The sequence below is a fragment of the Protopterus annectens genome, chromosome 6.part0 (genome assembly GCF_019279795.1).
Source record: "Protopterus annectens isolate FY-2018-M chromosome 6.part0, PAN1.0, whole genome shotgun sequence".
NCBI classification, from domain to species: Eukaryota; Metazoa; Chordata; order Ceratodontiformes; family Protopteridae; genus Protopterus; species Protopterus annectens.
The window spans coordinates 1,040,523,403-1,040,541,307 of NC_056737.1; positions in this window are offsets into that span (position 1 = coordinate 1,040,523,403).

Consider the following 17,905-nt stretch of genomic DNA (forward strand, 5'->3'; position numbering starts at 1 on the left):
ATATAATGAACATCTGAAATTAAGATAAGAGCTTCTTCCTTGTGAATTGTCTAGTTCTAAAACTCTTATTTTATCCAAGGATATCCCTGTTTCAGCCCCTATTCTCCAGGAAAAGGAATGGCTTACTTGAACGGTCAAGTAGAAGTAGCCAGTCATATCAGTCTTGTTCTGATAGCTTGCTACCAGAGCAAAAAGGAATACATGAATTTTGTTAAGAGGAAGTAATGCAGTTTCTAAGCAGAGAGGAGTCTGCTAGTTTTATTGATGTGTTAATTCTGAAAATAAATAGTAATCTCTAAACTAAAAGAAGTTAAAACAATATAGTGCAGTAGTAGTCATTTGTAAAAAAAATTGCAGATTTTTGCCTCATATTTGATCTGTTCTATTCCTCATATCTGTGGTTTCTCAATATTTAAATGCTTCATATTTGGTGCAGTGGTAGCATTGTTGCCTCACAGCTGCAGGTTCTCAGGTTTGATTCTTGGCTGGGGCGCCTTCTGTGTGGGGTCTGCATATCCTCCCTGTGTTTGAGTGGGTTTGCTTTTGTGTCCTCCCATGTTACAAAGACATGTCTGCATTATTTCTTCCTGGGCCTCTGTCCTCTGCTGAAAATAGTTTTTTTGTTCCAAGTCAGACTGTCCTGGTTAACAAATGTTAAATAAAATTGACAGGCATTTGAATTTCAAACTTCAGGTTTCTGAATGTTTAAATGCTTACATATTTGATGGTGCAGTGGTAGCATTGTGATAGCATTGTTGCCTCACAGCTATAGGTTTTCTGGTTTGATTCTTGGCTGGGGTGCCTTCTGTGTGGAGTCTGCATCTCCTCCCTGTGTTTGTGTGGATTTGCTCTGTTGTCCTGCCATTTTACAAAGACGTGTCTGCAGTATTTCTCCCTGGGCATCTGCTGAAAATTGCTTTTGTTCCGTCAGAAGTAAAATTGACAGGCATTTGAATTTCAGACTTCATATTCTTCAGAAAATACATAGTAACACAACTTTTTATTCTAGCAATTTTCTAAGTTTATAAGATGAATATTTGAAATTTGTCCCTGTTTTTGGGACTGTATTCCCCATTATTGGCTTTGTCCAGGTTTTTTGTGTTAAGGTTGATAGCTATGGCAAGAAGTGAATTTGGGTGAAACGGGTCCAGTGTTCAGAGTTTCCCCAATGTCTCAGATTAGTGCCATTGCGAGTCTTCATGGCTTTGCATATGAGGCTGGTCAGACTTGTGGGTCTGTAATTGCCTGGGTCTGTGGAAGGCCCTCCCTTATTGAAGGGAATAACTGTTGGTGTTCTCCTTTTGCTTGGCACACAACCTCTATGGAGGCTGATGTTGAACAGTGTTAGAAGGGATGGCTAAATTGTGCTTCATGCTATTCAGGATGCATCTGGGGATATTGTCCGGACCAATCAATGCAGTATTTTTAGGTTTTTGTAGTGCAGCTTGGGGGCGAGTCAGTTTCAGGTATATTTTGATAGACTGAGAGGGGTAAGTTTGATTTGAATTTCTCAGCCAGTAGGTTGGTCATATCTTCAGCTCAATGTTGGTAAAATTGTTCATAATCAGCTCAATGCAATGCTGCATTAAGCTTCTGAAATTATGAACATTAGTAAAAAGGCCATGTGACTGCCTTAAGCTTGAATGGGTATTTTAGCTTAAACCTGGCTTTGACATTTTTTTATTTTTCACTGATAAAGGCTGCATCATTCTGGGAATTACTCTTCTTTCCTTTGGTCAAAAACCTCTTCCTTCTATTGTAAAGATTGTTGAAATTATGGTTCCACCAAGGAGGTTTGTTTCCAAGGTTTGTCCTGAGCACGTTCCTATAAAGTATAGTTTCATCTATTCAGCTATTTTTATGCTGGTATATTGTGGTGATTTAACTAGGTTTGGTTGAGATTTGAAGCTTGCCAGTGTGTCACTTAAGAGGCAGGTAGTTTTGTCTTGGGGAATTTTGTAAAGATACCTTGGATAGAAGGGATCTGTTTCAATTTTATTTTGAATGAGACTGCTTTATTGTCAGGCCTAATAACTGATAAATGTGCAAAAGTTGGGAAGTGAACTTTCAATACTTTGACAAACTACTGCAGTCCTAGTAGTAGTAGTTTAAAAGTAATGAAAAACTGTGAAAATCAGAACAGTGTTTTACTGGGTATATAATTTTCTGTATGTGAATTGCTGACACTTTGAACATGCACTTAGTTGTGATGGTTACTGTTGATGTCACTCCGACCCCATGTCCAAAACAGGGAAGGGGGTTGATGCCAATGTATCTTGCTGAAGGTTTACTTTATGAAATGACGAAACACAAAGCTGCCACACTGGCAGCAGTCCAGTGCTGTAGCCTTTACACATTGCTTCAGTAATCTTAAGACTGCTATGCAGTGACTGTTCAATATATTTGCAAGGGATGTTTGTCATGATCTCCACAGTGCTTACCTACACCTAGATTTGTGTGTATGTATACATATATATACATATATATATATATATATATATATATATATATATATATATATATATATCATTAATAATGAAGATGCTACACTTTAAGAACTCTCTTCTCTTCTCTACTTCTGCCATCTAGTGGAAAAGCTGGTGAGGATGTCTGTAAAGCAGGCAGTCTTAAATGGTACAACACTGCTCACCTGCTCTAAGCATACTAGTGTCGTCCAAATTATGCACCATGTCAGTGCCGATGTAGGTTTGGTGAAAGGCTTGACCACAATTTTTCAAATTCTGCTCTGTAGGAGTGACAATACGGATAAAAGAAAAAAAATGGTCTCCTTTTCACACTGACATGACCTTTCTCAAAATTACTCATGTCTGCAGCAGAGTTAAATGCATAATGGTGCCTAAGGCATAAGTGTGGGTTAGGGGTTGGCATAAGAAATGTTTAAATTACAGATCTACAGGTTTAATTCTCACCTTTGGCTAGTGTTTAGTTTTTGGCTAGGCATGTAATAGTCTGCATGCTGATTACCTAGTATTTACTTGGCTTTGTAGCTCAGCGGTTAGAGCAGTGGTGTAGTAAACCAAGGCTCATGAGTTTAACCCTTACGCATCTGTTTGTCCTTTTAAAAGTGTCAGTGGTTGCATACTGTCCTGTGGTGCAGAGTGCTTTGTTTTATTCCCACACTAGTTAGATTGAGGACACTGCCGAGCAGTACATGTGGAGTGCTGCTCTCCTGAGTTTCTCATCCTTTGGATGAGAGATTAAACTGAAGCCCCATCTGCATGAATTGGTAGTAGCTCAGGTGGATATAAAAGATCCCACTGCGCCTATTAAAAAGTAGTTGTTCCTTGATGCCCTAGCCAAATTTCCTCTAGTGGTATAAATACAACCCTGGGTATCGCCTAAAAAGAGGCCACTAGCTTAGTGATACTAACCCATTCAAAAAAGGATAGATAAAATACAAAGGTTGTTTTTCACCAAGAGACCTGCTACTAGCAGTACCCTACAGGGCTTGGTACTGGGACTGCTCCTGTTTGGTATATCCTTTTTTTTTTTTTAGTCAAGGCAAATGTAGAGGGCCTTTTACTGTCTAAATTTGCTGATGAACACAAGATGGGTGCAGTCACTGAATCCTCCCGTAGGCCTGACGCAGACAAATAACTGGTGCCAGAACCATGGACTAAAACTTTGTGCAAAAAAATGCATAGTTATACCTTTTAGAAAGGCTACCACCTGTGCAAACTACAGCATTGAAAATGGTTGCTTAATGGTACACCCAATGATAAGTGACTTTGGAGCTCATGTTGACAGTAACCTGATCATTGATCACCATGTGTCAATGCCATGGTAGTGAGGAAATCCTTTTACATGGCACAACCTATAAGTAAGGCCATGTCATCGAAATATAAGGAGATCATAGTCCACTATACTCTGCTCTTATTAGGCCAATGGAATACAATGCACCTTTGGCATGTACCTAACCAGGCACTTGCAGCAGCTGGAACAGCTACAGAATTTCATTACTAAAATACCTCATGGTATAAGTAACATATTTATGTGGGCCACCTCAAAGCCCTGTCCCTACAGACTACTCTGCTACAATCTATACCTAGCCTACAAGGCATTCTCCAATCCAGCCCTGATGAGTCTGTTACACATTTGCAAAACAGCACTAGAATTACCCAAGGTAAGGATCTGAACCTCATTTGTGACATAAGCATGTTGTAGAGGCAGGTATGTCTCCAAGATTAAACTTCAGGTAGAACACACCCCATTCAAATGAAGTAGAGCTCTTCCCTCTGTCTAATAAAGTGAAGTTTGGATCAATGGATGGTAAATCACAAATTCACCCCTGAATTGTCTGTTCTTTATGGACAGGAGCAGCTTGTAGATGCCTTAAGGCTAAAGAATATACAAAAATAATTCTAGGTCTTGGGCACTGATAACTGGGAAAATTGGAGCATGCATGGCTGGGTTTTTAAAAGGCTCTAGGGCTGTTATCCCAGTAACCTCCTTTGATTTGAACCACACCCACTGCAATACCTCAGTTAGCTAACTTTGCTATACTAGTATCAGCTTAAAGCCTCAAAGCTCATACAGGGTAAGGCACATGCATAAGTTTGGCCTCACTCGTTCAGGATATGGGTATGCCTATGGCATTCGCATATGCTGCATAGCAATATGATTCACAGTTACATGCCTACAGGTCTCACTTAAATAAGAACTTAACTGAATCGAACTGCCTGAAACTGAGTTTCACTGTTTTATGCACCATTGATTAACATGACTGCAGAAATTGCTGGACACCAGGATTTAAAGCCAGTAGTTTAAAATAATCAGTGTCAGTGGTGAGGTAATGCGCACCTTTGCAGAAAGCTGTGGGTTTTATTCCCACACCAGGTAGATTCGTTGCTGCACACCTGAGTGCGCGCTGTTCTTTGATTGAGATGTTAAAATGAGGCTCCCCATCTGTTTAAGTTGGTGGTAGCTCAGGTGGCTATAAAAGATCCAGTGGCACCTATAGAAAAGTGTAGGAGTCTTTTGTCAAAAACATTTGCATACTCATTTAAAAATATTTACATATTTACAAATTTGCAAATGTATACATTGTATCCAGATTAGAACCCCCCACTCCTTTTCTATAGCTACCATCTGATTTTACTTAATATTAATGCTAAAATCCATTTTGCATTAAATATAATTTCATTTATCCTTTCATTCCATATAACCTTTATAACCTAAAATTATCTGTTTAACATGTTTTGCTTATATTCTCGTAGTATACATATTTAATAGTTTCTATATTTTATACTTTTATATCTGTAAAAAAATTATTACATAACTTCCCATAATTTTGCTACTCTTTTACACTTCAAAAGCACATTAAGTAGTTCCCTCTTCCCTGCAATATAAACATATATTCTTTCTCTTTTTTTCTTTTTATATAGCGTGTTTCCTTACACTGGTAATTTCTCTCTACAAAAATATTGACATTCTACTTGTTATAGCACCATTTGTTGTTTTATAACTTTTTCTGTTAGATTTTTCCATGGTTTAATAAAACTGTATCCTTGTATTCATATACCATGTTTTTATATTTATCAATTTTTTATTTTCCACATTAATCTTTTTCGTTAGCATTTCTATCTTTTTTCACACTTTTACCATTTTGCAACATTTGTCATACTTGCATTTAAACATTTTTACAACTAATCTTTAATTTTTTCCATTTATCCACTTTGTATAAATTTAGTAGCATATATCACTGTTGGTAAACCCTTAACTTCCATCCTCTTTGTATACAAAATTCCTCTTTTTTTTTTACTGGATTTAATCTAGAACTCCATATGACAAGAGTATCTGCAATGATTCTTTTTCAAATACTGTTGGCAACATAAATACACTTGCTAAATATGCTATTTTTCCCCACTAACCTTTTCCTAAATCTATTTTCCAGAAAAAAATTCTTTTAACTCCACTGTGTTTTCACATTGAATTCTACTTAGATTCTTATGCGTTTTTTACTCAAGGCATTTCATTGTAAATACCCATTTAAAAACACTTTATCCAAGTTTTGTGATTAGTATAATATCTGCATAAGTAAACAAAACCAGAATTCTTAAACCTTAACCTTCAAACATTACGTACCCTGCCACCTTCATTTTTCAATTTACTTCACACACAATCTTAAGGCAAAACCTATACTAATCATTGGTAATCCCTATTTTACCACCTCCTTATATGTACCTCTTTGCTCAGCCAATCATTTGCTAGAATTTTTATTTTATTATTTCTACAGGAAGACATATTTTCCTAATTTTTTCACTTGTATTCTTTCATAACTGTCCATAAAATGTCTTGCCCTGTTGTATCAAATGCCTTAACATCCACCATCACAATGTTAGATTATTCTCTATCTGTAATATCCACAATCGTATTAATAATTCTTGTCATTCCTTCCTCTTTATTCTGTACATATCCTCTAACGCATTTCATCTTGGTTTCAAATCTCTCCTGCATTTTTATAAAAAAATCTTATTCAGTGCCATCAGTCACCAGCTGTTAATTTTTTCCTTTTCTCCAAATTTGAGTATTCCACTACATAATTCTTAATACATGAAACTTTAATTTAACCATTCATTCAAAATCTTTATAAAATATTCTTTTAGCCACCCCATTAAATGTTTATGCATTTAGTATTCTATTCCATCTGGTCATAGTCAACTCTATCTCCTTTTCAAATTCTTTACTTTCTCTGAAAACTTTGCTTCCCTATGTTTTCATTTTCTTTTCTTTAAATGTACTCATTCTACTACAATATTCATAATTTATTACTCAGTTCTGTTTCTCCTTGCATTTTTCATTGCTGTCATTGCACTGTTGTCTTCCTTTACTAATCTTGAATATGCCAATACTTTCCTTGCAAAAAAAATCTTTGAAATAGCTTTAATTTTCTCATTTTCTTCTGTACAGTTTTTTCTTTAGCAAAATAGTCTCATTTTCTAAAAAGTTCAATGTATCTTTATATATTGTCTTATAAGTTTGTCTACTTTTCTTGCATCATACCGCCACTGTTTTTTTCTTATGTTGTACTCCATTCAGATCAGCTTTTATAAAATGCTCATTTTAATATGATCATTACTGTATTTACCCTTTCCTTTGTCCCATGCTTTCATTTATTCTTTTACATTGCCTATTTTTATATAATCTGTTTTCTTTTATCTCTAGCCATACTACTAGATCAGAAAGTTTCAATTGCTTGTTCTCCCATAACTAAACCTTTGACACTATAAAGTAATCTATTTCTGTTCTTTAAATACCCCTTCTGCAAGTCCATGAAACTTTTACCCCAGAGTATTAATTTGCCACATCTCATAATTTCTAATATTTCTTGCATCATTTCCTTTCTTTTTAAACTTGCTTCTTGAAGAACAATTACAATCTTCTGTCATTATGATTCATATTTATTATTGCATAACCTAAAATCTGGTGAAATAAACTTTAAATTTCTTTACAGGTCAAATAAGTGTAATAAGCTATAATTCTTTCCATTTTACGTCTACAATTAATCTTCACATTCTTACTGAAGTTATATTAAGTATTTTTACTATATTTCTACAGAATATACTTATTTCCAAACAGTGATTTGTAACAAATTATTCCCCTCCATATTTTTTCTTAGTAATCTTTCTTCAATTGTTAAAAATTGTGCCGCTTCTAATACAATTATATCTATAACACATTTGTACCACCATTCCAAAATACCCATCCTTCTCACTATATTAATACTATTCACATTTACAGAAAGCGCATTAAAATTACTTTCCCTTTTCCTTAACTTTCTATAACTTCCCATCCATTTCCTTTTTTCATTTATACTCATCCCTTTAAAGTTTCTTTTCCTAGCTTTTACTCTCTCAGCTGTAGAGACTTTTCCTCCTGTTACCCAATTTGTCTTCATCACTTATAGAAACTTCCTGTATTTGTTCTTTATTTCTGGTCTCTATCTTCTGCTTCCACCACTTCTGACATTTTCTTTGTTGGTTTTCTTTAATTATTTCCTATTTTATAATCCATCCATACATGTCCAATTGTTACATTTTATAATTTTTATAGCATTTCTTTTTGTCATAGTTTATCCTGTGTTGTGTTTAAAATGTCTTTTCAAAGTTTATCTCTACTTTCAGAATTGCAAATAAGTATTCTCTGTCTTCCTGTTTTTTTTTTACACACAAATTCCAAGGGTTACATTTCATCTCTTCATATTCCCCAAGAAAATTTTACATTATATTAACTGTCTCAAATATAATGTTTTTGTTTAAGAATAATTACTCTTACCTCTTGAACTTTTACACTCAAAGGAACCATTACATTCTCCCAAACTTTGTACCTGTCCAATTATTTCTTTACTTTGAATCCTCCGTACTACACTTATCTCCCACCTTTATATTTTCTGTTCTTGCAACCTCTCACTTTTCTGCATATTTTTTTTCCATCTCCCTTTTACCCTTCAAGATGGATTATGCTTGTTTTTACCCATAATGTCCCCTCAAGATATGTCATCTTCGTTCTCCAGCCCACTCTGCATCACCCTCTCATTTAGTACATCACAGAACTCTTGTGATTTGAAGGGTTGCAATCACATAAGCTTAATGTCCTGATTTTTTTTTTCTGTTTTATCAAACAAATTTTGAAAAACTGATTCCAAATTCTGCACACTCAGCTATTCTCAACAACACTGGCATTTGCCTATGTGCTTTCCATCATCTTTGCACATCATCCTTCTAGCTGACACTGTACTTAAGAGCAGGACATGCACATTCCAAACAGTTGCAGAAGTTTGCTTATTTACCATCTGTTAACTGGGAAAGTCCAACTTGGAATGAAGCCAATTTACAGTGGAGGCCTGGGGAGAAATGCTCCACATGCATATCTTTGAAACACTGGATGAAACCCACACAAATGCAGGGAGGATGTGCAGACTGCACAGATGGCACTCCAGCCGAGAATCAAAGTAGAGAACTTCTTACTGTCAGGTACCAACACTACCGCTGCACCACTGCTCCATTGCTCCATCCACAGTTCACCCATGCCCTGGCCAAATTTCCCCTAGCAATATAAATAGCATCTGTTTAGTTGAGACTAGAGGTGGTATCAGTCTAGTCAGACTAACCCAGTCAACAATGGATGCATAAAGCTGGGAGAAGAATAAAATGAATCGTTTCATATTGCAAAATCGTCAGGAGTAGCGTATAAAGTACTGGCAAGCACTGCTACTGAATGTGCTTAGCTATGACATGCAGTGATGCAACTAAGTGCAAGGTCTGTCATATACTATTCTTGTAAATGGATCTACTTATTTGCCACCGCTAATGGCATTTGGTAATGGCAGTGCACGAGACCAAGTTCCTTAGATATTTATTGTATTTCATAAAGTGAATCCTCTGTAATCTAAGACCCATTACCCCCAGAGACGCATGCAACTTGACAGCTATACTGCGATCACTTTTTCCCTGCAGTTTCTCCTAGGGGAAAAAAAAAAACACCGACTCTGGCAGGCAGACAGACACGTGCTGACACTGAAAAAGGGGAAATAACATGGTGGTTGCGGAACTTGACATGTCGATATAATAGTTTGCAGCGCTGTTTCAGCGTTAGTACTGCTGAAGATTTTTATCATGCTGTTTGAGTTCACTTGGGGATTTGTGCAAATTCCCAAGTTTAGTATTTGTAAAACATTTTGCAGCATAATGCATAGAGGTAATGCCACTGGTGAGGAAAAGTAAAAAGGAAGGAGGGTCCAAGACGGAACATAAGATGTGGAATACAGTAATATCTGCCATATGCAGTAGGTGGAAGCACACCACAGTATAGATGGACATAATGATATGGTGTCACTTGCCAGAAGTAAGGCAAGGTGTAGTACAAATGCACATAGTGCCACAAGAGATGGGCCTTCCACTGTTTAACACCTGATGAGTACCTGCTCTACCCGAGATGGGCTGACATATAATTTCTGGAGCTCTTTTTGCTCCCCTGTGCCCCCATGCTTCCATCTTTTGCCAGGTCTGACAGTTTCTCATTGTAATTGTCACCCTACTTTATTAAGCTGAGGCTGGTTAAGGAACAGAAGGGTATTGGGGGAGCTGTTGGCACCTAGTGGCAAGTTCACTTTTGTTCTGCCAGTTCTCTCTCTGGGTTGGTTGTGCTCAAGGAGACGGGCATGCAATGGGAAGGTGCAGTGTTTCATCTCATCTCTGCAACAGCAGCTCAGTCTTTTCCCTACCCTGTTCCCCTCGGAGCTCTGGTGGAGGTGAGAGAAGCTGAAGTAGGGGGCAGCAATCACTTGTAGAGATACCCATGTGACATCCCCCAAATGGGCATGACCATCCCTCTCCTGCTACTCTGTCAATTGCCTAAGCCACTAATCCAACCAACATTGGCTGGGCTGTTGTGAGGGGTTTATTTCTCTATATGCTACTGAAGTGACTACAATGGGCTAACTATGAAGCAGGGGATAATGGGATGGGGGAGATCTTTTAAGATGAAGTGGATACCAGCAGCTCAACAAGTCCTCATCAGACATGCACAGGTGGTACAGAATGTCAGTTTTGCCACGCAGTATACTTGTGATGTTCATTCTATAATATAGTGAGTAGTTGCATATAAGTTTGAAATGTTTCTCAGTCTGGTAATTCGTTGTCATCCGTTGCACTACTGAAACGTGGGGTACACCTCTGCTCACTGTAAGTGATGTGTTGATAGGTTATTCAAATACCTGCCCACAAGTGGAACAGCCAAACTAATGGTGTGCTATGGTGTACCACAGTGGGCTAATATGGACAGCAGAATAGCTGTGGATGATGCCATTACTCTTAGTCATGATACAGCCTCTGGACAGGAGGACACAGTTGTACTGTTCTGGCAGGACCTTCTCTATTTAAACTTGTAGAAAACTCCATAATAAGCAATGCAGAATCTTACACAGTGCATCTTGAGGAAGTGCCGTTATCAGAGGTTGGGATGATCACTTTGTAGCACAGCACCCCTTTCTTGTGGACAAGTTGAACATGCGAAGAAAGACTCTGAGGTTCTCTTACCTCCAGTGCAGCCTTTGCAGAGGTGCAAGGTGCAGATCTTTAATCACATGGTGCAGCTCAGTCACAGAAGGCCTTGATCATGCAGCAGTAAATTTTGCAATACAGGTAAGGTGCAGGTTGGAGACAGTCAGGTAGAGCTGGTTGGATTACCATAGGCAGTATGCAAGGTATTCTTCCTTTAAATGGGAATGGAGGAGGACGGGGTCAGAGATGTATGATGATCCTTGTGGGGCATGGTTGCTGACCTGGCTTCCATATCACCTTCTATCCACACACTGGTAAAGACTTGCCAGACATGTATTGTTGACAGCATTGGATGCGACCGAGGGGTAGTCCACATTTGTGGTAGAAAACCAACTGGTATTGACTCCCTAGAAATTGCTGCAGATGTGGTAGTGGATTCAGCCCAGAATAAGGCAGCTGAGCATCAAATGGGACCTGTAAGCCACAATCTAGGTCACACGGCACTGCAGCTTCCCCTGCATCTAATAGTTCTCAGCAGCCATTGTCATGCTCACATGCAAACACTTGGGAAGACTATCCCCAACATCATTAGGAGACAGTGTGTCAAATTTGATTTATTATATGCAATTGCAACTTAACTAGCAACAACCCCCATGAAGAGGCAGAGAAAAATACACCAATTAACAAGTCATCTAGGTGAGGAATGACTGTGTACTTGTGTACATGTTGGGGGGGGGGGCAATGAGTGCTGACAAAATTATATAAAAATAATGACTGCAATTGTAATATGAGATTCAAGACACCAATTCACACTGACTTTATTATGACACCATCACAATAATGCAGTTCTTCATGTATTCAACAGAAAAAGGCAATTTTTCTGCAGAAAGTGTTTTACATCCCTGACCACACTCTAACCTCCCAAGCCCCTGCTGGTATAACTAGCACTTCTGCCACTGTGTTATTGACAGCCATGACCATATGAGCTTGACCGCCATGACCATATGAGCTATACATTTGTCTCTGTGTGGAGAGATGTCTGATTTAGTATAAGTTGATCATGCACTACTTGCCATAACCTACAGATAATAGTTCATGCACCAAGTATTATCTTTGACTTTACATGGTTAGGTAGTGAATGACATAGGTTCATAGGTAGGTACTAGGCTATTGACCCTAGGGCCTATATAAGCCTAGCCAAAAAGGTATCAAAGCTTTTGCCACCCAAGAAAATGTTCCTGTGCCCCTGTCGAGCAGAGCCACAGAAGTCATCCCTGGTGTAAATTTCCTATTACCCATCCAAGCATCAAGATTTTTCTTGAGTGCTAATGAGGAGCTTTGTTTGATATAGATAAGGTAGTTTGTTCCAGAGTTTGGGAAGTCTCTGGGACAGGAATCTATCCCTCCAACATGTTCTGTTTATTGTGGTGACAAGGTTTAGGTCCCTAGAACATGTAGCTTGGAGGGACTGGGATTTCTTTAAGTGGAGCATGTCCAACAGCTCTGGATTTGACATAGCTTTGTATGTTAGGCAGAGATCGCTTCTGAGTAGGCGATATTTGACGGAGTAAAGCTGGAATTTTTTCAGACACTCTGCGTAGGGCATCTGAGGTCAGTAATCCTCTTTGTGAGGTATATTTGCGGCCTTTCCAGTTGTCTTGTGAGATGCATACCAAAAGGGCCATTGTACTCTATAATGGGTCTGAGTGATGAGTAGAGGGGAACAATTGCCTCTTTTCCTGGATGAGAAACCTTTTGTTATGAGGTCTGCCATGTAGTAGGAGCATTTCCTAACTACTGTGGCGATGTGATTATCAAAGGAGAGAGTACTGTCCACATGTGTCCCAGGGTCTCATCACACTTTCGGTGTTAAGTAGACTAGCACCTATGTTGTTCATGGGTACAAAGTTTTTACCAAAAGGGATGACTATGCACTTTTTGGTACTGAGCTTGAGGCTGTGGCTTTGACACCAGCCATCTATCTCAGTGAGGCCCTTTTGTAGGATGTCCACATCGTTAGGAGTTTCGATTATGGCTCCTAGTTTGCAGTCTTCTGCAAACTTCATTAGCCAAAGACCTTCTGTGTTAGCCTGTACTTCAGAGAAGGGTACACTTGATGGTATAGTTATTAAACAAAACTTGATTAACGTTTAGAAAAATAGCTATGGAAAACGAATTACTTGAGGTGTACTTTCCTCCTAGGTGTCCATGCAGTAGCCTTCCATACAGGAAATGACAGTAAAGAAGTTGTGTGCCATATGAGGGAATCATTGGTACTGACAGGATGCTGGGCTGATACGTTGGTGATACAGCCATATGGATCACACAGTTTATGGAATAATTTCATTTTGTCACCTCACTCCCCGTGGTCCAGGTGGGGCCCAAGCAGCCCCATGCATGCAGTTAAATACCTTGGAAAAGTGTTCTTCACAGAAGGCTCATATAGTAGCTACTCCTGTGGTGACACTGCAAAATGGCTTTACTTATCTATGTGGGCCAAGGCTATGTTGAATAATTGCTTGTGGTATCCTCAAGGCAGAAGCTTATGCAATACCAGTCATGTTTCAGTCTGTCTCTGAAAGGTCCCTGTGACATGTATGGTGAGGACTATACATTACCATGATAGTGGATATAAAATGTTTACACACCCCTGTTAAAATGCCGGGTTTTTGTGATATGGAAAAATGAGACCACAATATATAATTTCAGAAGTTTTCCCACCTTTAATGTGACCTATAACATGTACAATTGAGTTGAAAAATCTGTTGGGGGGGGGAATATAATAAAAAATGTGCAATAAGCTGGTTGCGTAAGTGTGCACACCCTTAAACTAATACTTTGTTGAAGCACCTTTTGATTTCATTACAGCATTTAGTAATTTTGGGTAGGAGTCTAGCAGCATGGCACATCTTGACTTAATATTTGCCCACTCTTCCTTGCAAAAGCGCTCCAAATCTGTCAGATTGCAAGGGCATCTCTTGAGCACAGCCCTCTTCAGGTCACCCCACAGATTTTCTATTTGATTTGGGTCTGGGCTCTGGCTGGGCCATTCCAAAACTTTGATTTTCTTTTGGTGAAGCCATTCTTTTGTTGATTTGGATGTATGCTTGGGGTCATTGTGTCAAAAGGTGGAATTTCTCTTCATCTTTCCAGCAGATGCCTGAAGGTTTTGGGCCAAAAGTGGCTGGTATTTGGAACTGTTCATAATTTCCTTCACCTTGAGTAAAGCCCCAGTTCCAGCTGAAGAAAAGCAACCCCAAATCATGATGCTGCCACCACCATGCTTCACCGTGGGGATTGTGTTCTTTTGGAAATGTGAAGTGTTTTTGCACCAAACGTACCTTTTGGAATTGTGGCCAAAAAGTTCAGCCTTTGTCTCATCAGACCATAACACATTTTCCAACATGCTTTTGGGAGACTTGATGTATTGTTTTGCAAATTTTAGCCACGCCTGCATGTTTTTCTGTACAAGAAAAGGCTTCCGTCTTGCAACCCTACCCCATAGCCCAGACATGTGGAGAATATGGGAGATTGTCACATGTAGTACACAACTAGTACTTGCCAGAAATTCTTGCAGCTCCTTCAGTGTTGCTGTAGGTCTCTTGACAGCCTCCCTGACCAGTTTTCATCTCGTCTTTTTATCAATATTGGAGGGCTGTCCAGTTCTTTGCAACGTCACTGTTGTCCCATATTTTCCCCACTTTTTGATGACCGTCTTCATGGTTTTCCATGGTATATCCAGTGCTGTGGAAATTTTTTTGTTCCCTTCTCCTGACTGATACCTTTCAGAAATGAGAGTCTTTTGATGCTTTGTAAGCTGTCTGTGAACCATGGCTTTTGGTGTAGCAGGCAACTGAGTAAATGTCAGGAAAATCCTACTAGGACAGCTGAACTTTATTTGGGGTTAATCAGAGTCTCTCTAATTAGCAGATGCGTACCCAAGAAGACTGAATGCTGTAATTAAATCAAAAGGTGCTTCAACAAAGTATTAAACCTCACCAGCTTGTACTCTCTCAACTCTCCATTATTCAGTCTGTCCTTTACTTGCCTTCTTTCTGTCCTACACTTGCTCCACTCATTTCTTATTACTCTCCCTCCAGACAACTTAGAAGCTCTAACCAAAACTTACTCCAAATCTATAAACCCAAAACTAAAACTGGATGTGAACTGTATAGCTATCACCCATCCATGTCCTGGAATAATCTACCTCAAGAAGTACGGTCCCTTACCAACACAAAAGTATTCAAATCAGCATTAAAAAATCACCTGAAAAATCATTGGTACTGCCACTGTACTCGGCCACCATAAAATATATGCATATTATCCCTCTTTCTCCCTCTTCGATCTTACTATTCCACTATACATCCCTTCTCCACCTCTTATTCCGCTAATTTTTACTCTCAACCTTCAGTCTCTTCACATTTCTAACTTTCCTAGTCATCATCCCCTATGTAAATCTAGCCCCTCCTCCTAGCCCTTCTCTCTGCCTCTTATTTCCTATCCCTCTCCTCTCTATACAAATTCCTAACCCCTCCATGACCCCTACTCTCATCTTCACATCTTACTTCATTTCCTTACTCTATAAAGCATTTATTCTAAACTACTGTTTAATCAAATTGTATTGTAAAGACTGTAAGTAGTCTTTCTGTTTATTGTACTGTATAGACTGTTTTTAGAGTTCTTAATTTTTTTTCATTGCTTACTGTTAGAATAAGCTGTTTTATATTAATACTTGACTGCTGTATTCTTTTTTTACTTGTACTAAATGGCTCTTTTCTCCTCGGGTCACTGCTGAAAAAGGGCACCTGCCCAGCCAGTCTAACCTGGTCAACAAATGTAAAATAAATAAATTAGTTTAAGGGTGTGCACACTTATGCAACCAGCATGTTGTACATTTTTTATTTTTTTATATTTTTCCCCTAACAGATTTGCTTATTTTTCAATGGAATTGTACAGGTCAAAGGTCACATTGAAGGTGGGAAAAGTACTGAAATGATTTAGTGTGGTCTAATTTTTTTATATCACAAACCTGGCATTTTAACACGGGTGTGCACACTTTATATATCCACCAAACCATTATGGTCTTCCTGTTCTACTTGAAATCTATTAAGCAACTCCTTCCCATCAAAGTTGTAATGATAGGTTAACACTTTGCCCACATTGAAATGGTGGTATACAGTAAAGCTAGTCTCAAAACTGAGCATTGTTGCAGATTGCAAATGGACTTGCAAAGGTGCACATTTACTTTTTATAAGTACTTGCTCTGTACTTGGTTGGCAAATTGTGATTATGAAATGCAAAAGGCAAGGCAAATACATAATTGATATTGTTTTGTAGTGTCACTTGCCCTAATTTCTAATTTGCATCTCATTACCTACTTATTTGCTTATAAAGTTTTTCCCGACTTTCCTATGGTTGCACATAAGCGCTTATGTTTGATTCACATTTTACTTGTGTACAACTAGCAGACATATGTGCAGCAGTAGCGTTGTCGCCTCACAGCAAGAGGTTCTCCCATTCGATTCTCAGCTTGAGTGCCTTCTGTGTGGAGTCTGCATGTCCTCCCCGTGGTCGAGTGGCGTTCGCAAGACATGCGTGAATGGGTGTGCCTTCGTTGAAGGTTGGGCATTGTGCTGGCACCTCGGCACCATAAAAATCGACTGCCAATCCTTAGCAGACTGGAGTTCCACTGTGGCGACCCCTAACCGGGAAAAGCCAAAAGAAAAATAACTAGCAGACATGCCCACTGCACTCTTACATAAGTGTGAATGCCACACAACTTCAGACTTTAACATGCCAGGCTATAGCAAAACTTGGGTTAAGTTGAGAGAATTGTTTGAGTGATTCTGATGGTTGTCTTGGCTACAATAACTGAGGGGGCTGAAATCGAGATTTTTTCAGATGTGCTAAACCATCTTTAGTCTTTTTGCCATTTAAAGTTTGCTGCAGGCAGTCCTATGTGATTGTTGTGCGGTTGGAGATTTGTATGTTTTTAAAAAAAGGTATCTGCATTTAGGATTAGATTAGAATGTTTGGCAGTAGAATAATGGCTTAGATTTGACAGGAAGAAGAGGCCCTAGTGGGTGGGAGGTAGTGACAATATGCAAATTATATGCAGAAGTCACCACAGCAGGCAACAGAAGCAGAGAGCAGTGTAGTGAAAGACAGCAATGCTAACATCTGGACCAGTGTGCCATTTGTCTTTTCTGGACATGTACATGCTAATTCTGAATAATGCAATCTTTGTGCTTTGTTAAACTGTTATGGTTGTGGAACACTTGCCATTCCCCACTATACTGTTTTCTTTCCACAGAGTTGAGCACTTCTAACCTTGTTTTCTGGACCAGATTTTGCTCATGCGATTCCTTTGCTGCTGATTGGGAGCAGTCTCGTAACTGGTACCCTACATGACATCTCTGAACAGTCTGTACTGAACAGCAGTGGCTTCATATTTTCTGTTATGACAGCCTTGTAAGAAAGCAGCTGGTGCTAATGATGCACATTTTGAATTCAGAACGAGTACATAATGTACCTTTGTGTTGTGACCTACTTTTCTGTTTCTTAGTAAAATAGCTACAATATTACTGTCATTCTGTATAAATGTTTCTTGTAACAGTTGCATGATGGTACTTGCACACTTCATGGTTATGGTGAGGTTATTTGGATTACTAGCTTTAAAGCCAACCTTACAAACATTATATACATTTAAGAGATGATGCACTTGGTCATAAAATGTATTCCCTGTTTTTAGAGGTATGAAGGGACATCTGCAACAAAAAGCTGACAAAATGAGTGAGCATGATGGTGCGTATGTATTTGGTGGATTCTATTACTACTTGCAAAATGAGTATGACATTTGCTACATTTGTATTTTGTTGAATAGG